Source organism: Ipomoea nil, unplaced genomic scaffold (genome assembly GCF_001879475.1).
Source record: "Ipomoea nil cultivar Tokyo-kokei standard unplaced genomic scaffold, Asagao_1.1 scaffold0188, whole genome shotgun sequence".
Taxonomy (NCBI): Eukaryota; Viridiplantae; Streptophyta; class Magnoliopsida; order Solanales; family Convolvulaceae; genus Ipomoea; species Ipomoea nil.
Window position 1 is genome coordinate 1,673,586 of NW_017616616.1, and position 8,440 is coordinate 1,682,025.

Consider the following 8,440-nt stretch of genomic DNA (forward strand, 5'->3'; position numbering starts at 1 on the left):
TGAATATTCAAATCGAATCGAATATATATTTGAATAAATTGATCGAATCGAATACTAAATAAATTTAAGATTCGAATAATACAAATATTCATCAACATAGTTGAATTCGAATCGAATAATAAGATATTTGTCTCGATTCGATTCGTTTGCATCCTATTTAAACTCTTACCTAGAGTGCTTATATTGCATATAGTTTAAAAATAATATAATAATACCTTCAATACAAATGCATAATTCAATAAAAAAAAAAAAATTAATGTTTAATTTCTTTCTTTGAAGAATAAGATTTGAGTTATATCCATATATACAAGTCGTAGATGATCAAATGCCACACTATCTTAGAAGCAAAGTAATTCTACGTGCTATGGTAAGGTAGAAATCGGTTATTGAACTATTTGGAAATAATAATTAAATCATTGAACTCGAATAAGTTTTAAATTTATTCATGAACTTGAAAAAAAGTACAATTAGTATTTTTTGCAGATTAATAACAAATTTAAACTATCATAATTTTTAATCCAAATTTTCATAATATTAAGTTTAGTATTAGTATACAAAATTTATATATTTAGAAACTACACAAAAAGTACTTTTAAATACAACAAATCAAATTTAAAAATAAATAAAGAATACTAAAGAAAATAAATAAAGAAAAAAGAATTAGTTTAACTAATGAATAATAAGTAGGACATAAAATAGGACAGAGGGAATATTATATTTTATTATGTTTATTATCTTAAAAATATTACAGAATACTAGAATATTCCAAACATGTAATCCGTGAACAATGAAACGCGTTTAAAAAAGTTGCTACGTCATGCTATATTGGTCCCCTGCATAAAGGGAGTACGGCGCGATAAAAAATTAAAAATTATTAAAAAAAAGGCAAACCTAACCCCACTACTAGATGTTTTCCTCTGCAGAATAAATTATTATAATATGTGGTGGGGTCAGACTGTGTATTAAGAAGGAAATTTTACATTAATTTGGTACCATCTCCGGTTTCAGACGGAATGAAAATTTTACATTAATTTGGGACTATCCCTAACTTCAGGATGATCAAGATCTACAAATTAAAATGTCACCTCAATCGACCGGATCAAAAGTAATGAGTTTGATAGATCAGGAAACTGGCTTGTGGGAAGCATATTTTGAACACAGCATAATTTGCACGATATAACAATTGAGAAAATAATCTGTAAGAGAAATGATTTGTCAGAGAAAATAATGTGTTGAAAACATAGAAGGGATGCATTAATGACAATAATAAACTGCATTCAACAACAACAAAAAAAAAAACAATATATATATATATATATATATATATATATATATATATATATATAAGTAAAATCATCCTACATCATTTTCCCGTCCAAACTCTTTTACTCAATTACTTAAATATTTTAATTATTGATCAAATAATTAATAAATTTTATTTAGCAACCAAATATTTAATAAAAATTAATTAAAATATATTAATATATTAATATATTAATTGGTAATAATATTGCATATTTATAGTATTGCATATGTGAATACTATGCAATACCATAATTATGAAATGCCATAATTAAGACAGTGTATATATATAGAATCAGCATCCGTTTATTATTTTTCTATTATATATTTAATTAATTTTAATTTTAATTATAAAAATATTTAGAGTATTAATTTCATGTATGGTCAAGAATGGTGGATTGCCGTCATCGTTCCCGGCTCCCGCACAAGAGAGTGTCACGATCCTGGTCGGCATTAACATTTCCTTTCGTATGTATTCTCTCTCGGTTTTCTTTTCAATTTCTGAGTTTTCCACCTGTATGTGTATGTTTATCAACACGTCTTCCGTGTGCAGACATTTCAAAAATGAATAGAAATTGTGTCATAACGTTGGACAAAGCTTTAGTATCCAACTTGGGTGATGAAGTTTCAAACAACAATATTTTTGTAAATTCTCTCCGATGTATTTTTTTAATTCTTATTTCAAATTTATTCATACACATAGATAATCTGGTTGTGTGCATGCAGGAATTGTTTTCATATATTGGTTCTTTGAATTCGTCCACACTCCAGTATGAATATGTACGTGTAGTTTTGGTAGGGAATTGCAGAAGTGATTTTTTTTTATAGCCATCCACTCAGATGCTATGGGAGTCGAAAGTACCAGAAACTAGCATTGGATGGGAGACTAATGAAGATTAAAGTTGTAGAAGTTTAATTTTCAATTTCTCAGTTTAAGATGACTTTTTGTATCAATATTTGGAAGGAATGTTAAATGTTAAATATATATATATATATATATATATATATATATACAATTTTTCGCTCCTTATAATAAAATAATTCAATAAAGGTTTATATATAAGTAAATAATCTGTAATTTTTTTTTTTGAATACTATTAACTCTATTACACTGTAGTATATATTCATAGCTATTTTCTCAACCTACTGAAGCACGCAAAGTTAATACAAATAATTCGTAATATTTACCTTAAGTATAATTTATCAAATTAATCATATTTTATTTTATAAAGATTATTTTCTAACCAAACAATATATGGTACCTACCGTCAAAATATTGCATAATGTAACAGAATATAGAATAATTAATTGTGGTAATATTATTATGGTACCTCACGGTCAAAATATTGCGTAATATAGTAAAATATAGACTAATTAATTATGGAAATATTATTATGGTAATATTACAAAAAAAATAAATTTGTAATAAAAAAGAATTGAAATTAGGTTAATTGGAAAAGAAAATAAATATTAATAATTGACTGAAAATAAAAAATTGTCCATAATTGACTAAAATGAAAAATGAAATGGTCAGATCATTGCATTTAAAAAAGTCAATTATAAAATCTTTTGTACTGTGAATAAATTATTTTTTATTATTTTGATTTAATAATATTATATCTTATTTATAAAAATTAAAAGTAATACTTTTAGTACTGACTAATAATTAACTTAATTATTAAGGCAGTTAATATGTATTTAACTTTAAAATATTTTTAAATATATGAATTATAGTAGCATGGAATCAATTAGTGGGACAATTATATTAGGCAATCTAATTAATAATTGACTTTTTAAATTATATTTCCTTTTTAATAATGAATATTTTCCTAAAGTATTTACATGCACAAATTATGCTTATCAAATATAGAATTAGAAGTGTGTGTGTGTGTGAGAGAGAACATAATTTTCCCTGATCGAGTATTATGTATCTTACATGTTGATTCAAAATAGCTTGTCAAATTCTGTGCAAAAAGGGATTACCAAATCCAAATAGGAATCAAGACTCCTACTCCTATTTTAGTAAGGATTAACATTAATCATTCTCATTATCATCATATGACTCTTGACACTATAAAAGCAGCTACTCATCAAGACATTACTTCAAGCTTTCAAGATCTAATATTGTGATGTACGAGAGTCATTGAGAAGAGAAACCCAAATCCCCTAGAAAGTAATACATGTGTTTAGGTCTCAATAGTCCGATAGGAAAGATCATTCTATTGTGTAATCTCAGGTTCCAAACAGTGTACTTTAAATATTAAGCTTTTAGTGGATTTAGGAAAATTCTCAAATTGAGAAGTGCCTCGCAGATTAGGGTTGTTTGCCCGAACTGCGTTACAAATTGTTTGTGTTACAACGTCAATTTTAAGATTACTGTGTGATGCGCTTATATATATTTCACTTGGTATCAGAGCCAAACTGCTTAAGTTACTAGCAGGATTCTAATGGAATTTCGAAGAGAAGGATTATCAAACAACAGGCCACCAGCCCTGATTGACACAAATTTTTCCTACTGGAAAGCCAGAATGCAAATATACATCTTGGCACAAGGAGGAGGTGTCTGGAATGCTATAGAAAACGAATGGAAAACTCCAGTTGATGATAAAGGAAATAGAAAACCTAAAATTGACTGGAGTGAAGAAGAAAGAACAGAATATGACTTCAACTCGAAGGCAATGAATGCAATCTATGGAGCTATGAGCGAAGATACCTTCAAACTGATTGCCACCACTCGCATAGCCAAAACTGCGTGGAGTATATTATGTGATCATCAAGAAGGGAAGACGTCTGTAAGACAATCCAAATTCCAGATGATACAGACAGAGTTTGAAAACTTGAAAATGGGAGAAGAAGAAAATATCACACAATTTAGTGCAGAGTTTTAAGCATCTCTGGAGATGCATTCAATCTAAGCGAACCTATACCTGAATATAGGATCGTCAAAAAGGTACTACGTTCCCTACTTGGAATATTCCTGATAAGGTACTAAAAGGAACTACGTCACCTTTGGAGATGGAGGAAAAGGTAAGATTATTGCAAGTGGGATCTTGAATGTACATGGGCTACCTAGATTGCCAAAAGTCTTCCTGGTACAAGGACTAAAAGCAAACCTAATTAGTATAAGCCAGCTATGTGAAGATGAACTTAAAGTGGAGTTTTCAAAAGATAGTTGCAATGTTCTCAACCAAAATCACGAATGCGTTATGATAGGGAAAAAGTCTACAAATAAATGCTACACATGGGACAGTGATTTAACCTGCCTACAAACAACCGTCAATCAAACACAATTATGGCACCAAAGGATGAGACACATAAACTTCCATGACATGAAAAATGGATTAAAGAAAGGAGCCTACCGAGGAGTTCCAACACTTGACATAGATGAAAATAAAAAATGTGATGCATGCCTTGAAAACAAAATCACACGAACAGCTCACAAGAAGACCTTGGGAATACACACCTCCAGAATTCTAGAACTACTCCACATGGATCTATTTGGACCCACTCAAACAGAAAGCATAAGAGGAAAAAGGTACGTCTATGTGACTGTTGATGATTACTCACGATTCACATGGGTAAACTTCCTTAGAGAAAAGTCTGAAGCATTCACAACCTTCAAAACTCTCATCATCAAAATCCAAAACGAAAAGGATGGAAAATTAGGAAAAATCATCCATTTAAGAAGTGATCATGGTAGAGAATTCGAGAACTCAAAATTCAAAGACTATTGCATAGAAAATGGGATCCAACATGAATTCTCCGCTCCAAAAACACCCCAACATAATGGAGTGGTCGAGAGGAAAAATCGAACTATCCAAGAGATGGCAAGAGTTCTCTTAAATCACAAAAGATTATCACCAAGGTTCTGGGCTGAAGCAGTAAACACTGCATGTTACTTAATCAATCGAGTTTTCATACGAAAAGAAACCAACATGACACCCTATCAAATCTGGAAAGGAAAGACACCAAATCTGAAACATACTTATGTGTTTGGCAGCAAATGTTATTTATTAAAAGATAGAGAACCATTGGAAAGTTTGACATCAAAGGAGATGAAAGAATATTCCTAGGATATTCCTCAAATAGCAGGGCCTATCGAGTGTTCAACCTCAGAACAGACAGTGTCATGGAATCTATAAATGTAGTCATCAATGGCACATCATCAGAAGATCTCACCACTGATGAAGAAGGACCAAGTGTTGTTGAAACAACAGTTTCAACACCACTGGAACAGAAATCTGAAACAGAAACAACAGAGAAAGAGGAAACAAAACTCATTGAGGAAATTGAGGAAAGTCACACTACTGATAACACAAGGACACGGAAAAATCATCCATTAGAAAATATTATAGGAGGACTCAATGAAGGGATCAAAACTATAGGAAAGAAACGAGATTATCAGAAAATGGAGGAAGGAGACTATTGCTACACCTCCAAAATAGAGCCCAAAAACATTTCTGAAGCCTTAAAAGATGAGTTTTGGGTGGAAGCCATGCAAGAAGAGCTACAACAATTTGAAAGAAACAACGTCTGGGAACTAGTTCCTAAACCAGAAAAAGCTAACATCATCGGAATAAAATGGATCTACAAGAACAAAACAGATGAACAAGGAAACATAACAAGAAACAAAGCCCGACTAGTAGCACAAGGATACACACAAATTGAAGGGACAGATTTTGAGGAAACATTTGCCCCTGTAGCCAGAATTGAATCAATTCGGCTCCTCATATTCGTAGCTTGCATACTCAAGATAAAACTCTATCAAATGGACGTAAAAACAACATTTTTAAATGGCAATTTAAAAGAAGAAGTCTATGTTGCCCAACCAAAGGGGTTTGAGGACCCCCATTTTCCACAAAACGTGTTTAAACTCAACAAAGCTCTATATGGGCTAAAACAAGCACCACGAGCCTGATATGAACGACTCACTGAATTTCTAGTCAAAAAGGGATACAAAAGAGGTAGTGTGGACAAAACCCTATTCGTCAAACACTATGGCAAGACATTGTCATTGCCCAAATCTATGTTGATGACATAGTCTTTGGGTCAACACTCGAATGCCACAAAAACCAGTTCATCACTAACATGGAAGGAGAATTTGAAATGAGCATGGTTGGTGAACTACACTACTTCCTAGGTCTACAAATCAAACAACAAGATAATGGGATCTTCATATCCACAAAGCAAATATGCAAAGAACCTAGTTAAAAGATTCGGACTAGAAGAAATCAAAGTTGTCAGAACACCAGTTCCAACAACAGAAAGAATATCAAAGGATTCGGAAGGAAGACAGGTTGAGCAAACCCTATATCGAAGCATGATAGGAGGCCTACTATATCTAACTGCAAGTAGGCCGGATCTAAGCTTTGGAGTAGGAATTTGTGCCAGATATCAAGTCAATCCTACTGAGCAACACCTAAAGGTAGTAAAAAGAATCATTAAATATGTCAAAGGAACTACCGACTTAGGAATATGGTATTCCTTCGATACAAATCACCACTTATCAGCTTATTGTGATGCTGATTGGGCAGGAAACATATATGACAGGAAAAGCACCTCAGGAGGATGTTTTTTCCTAGGAACAAACCTGGTATCCTGGATAAGCAAAAAACAAAGTTCTATATCTTTATCAACAGCCGAGGCTGAATATATTGCAACAGGAAGTTGTTGCACACAACTACTTTGGATGAAACAGATGCTAGAAGACTATGGAATACATCAATCAACCATGACAATTCATTGCGATAACAAAAACGTAATAGATATTTCAAAAAATCCAGTACAACACTCAAGAACAAAACACATCGATGTCAGGCATCACTTCATAAGAGAGCTAGTAGAAGATGAAATCATCAATCTGACACACATCAACACAGAAAAACAACTAGCAGATATCTTAACAAAAGCACTTGACGAGAACAGATATGCAAAATTAAGGGCCGAAATAGGCCTGTGCATTTTATAAAGGAAAATAGAAACGTGGGCCGACTCTACATAGTCAAATGATAAAAGGGAGCCCATATCTCAACAAATCAAAAAGCCCAAACCCGAGCCCACACCTAAACAACCCCAAATTAAGAAACAGGGTTGTTGTCTACCCAAAGCCACAATCTACTCTCACACTCACAAAATCAAACAATGGTGAGAACAAGAAATCAAAGGAAAGGGAAGATACCTCGAAGAGGGGTCACCGGCAGTTCACCACAGTACATCGGCACTGGAACACCTTCAAACCCACTGTGCATCGAAGAAGAAAGCCCCAACACCGTTTTCATGGACCCGGTCCCAATCTCCCAAGTGCAATTCGATGAAATTCAAGAACAACAGGACACCACTCGAGGTAATCTAAACCTTGTTGTTGAATTGAATGAAGGAACTACGAATTCCCTACCCACTGCGGTAGATTTAGGGGACAACATCATCCAAGATCCGAATGATGATCTCTGCCAATTAATGTTTGCCCTAAAACAAGGAGATACTTGGATGAGGTTAGGAGCAGGAGCAAATACTTGGTCTAAGAGCAAGGTGCTCATTCCTGAGAAAGAGCAAGGTGTTCATTCCTGAGAAAGAGCAAGAGGAATTTGCAGGAGTGAGTTTGTTATAAATAGGCAACCCCTCTTCATCCAATCTCATCCCATTCCATTAGGAATCCTCCCATTAGCATAGCAAAAATATAGAGAGTAGAGAGTTATATTTGTAATTCCTATTGTAATATCATTTTGTCAATACAGAAAATTCTTCTTCAAATTGCTTTTATTGTGTGTATGATTTATTTTAAATCTTACACTAGAAATATTCTCATTATTTCAAGTCCAAGTTGCCTTTGTATTTTGGTGTTGTGAACCGTGTCGATCTAACAAGTGGTATCAGAGCCCAAGTTGGTTCATTGATATATCTGTACTGTATTGTTTATGTTAGAACTCATATTGGTAAAGTGATTGTACATGTCTAGGAAAAGATTGGTTAAGACTTGGTATTTAAGCAGTCCATTTGTGACTCACCTCTCTTCTCCAGAAATATTTTCCTGGTGTACTGTTCAAAGGACCGGTAGGGACCGGTAGTATTCTATTATACGATACCATTTAGATATAGTGTTCAGGATCAAGAACATCACTTACAATGACGGCAAAGTACG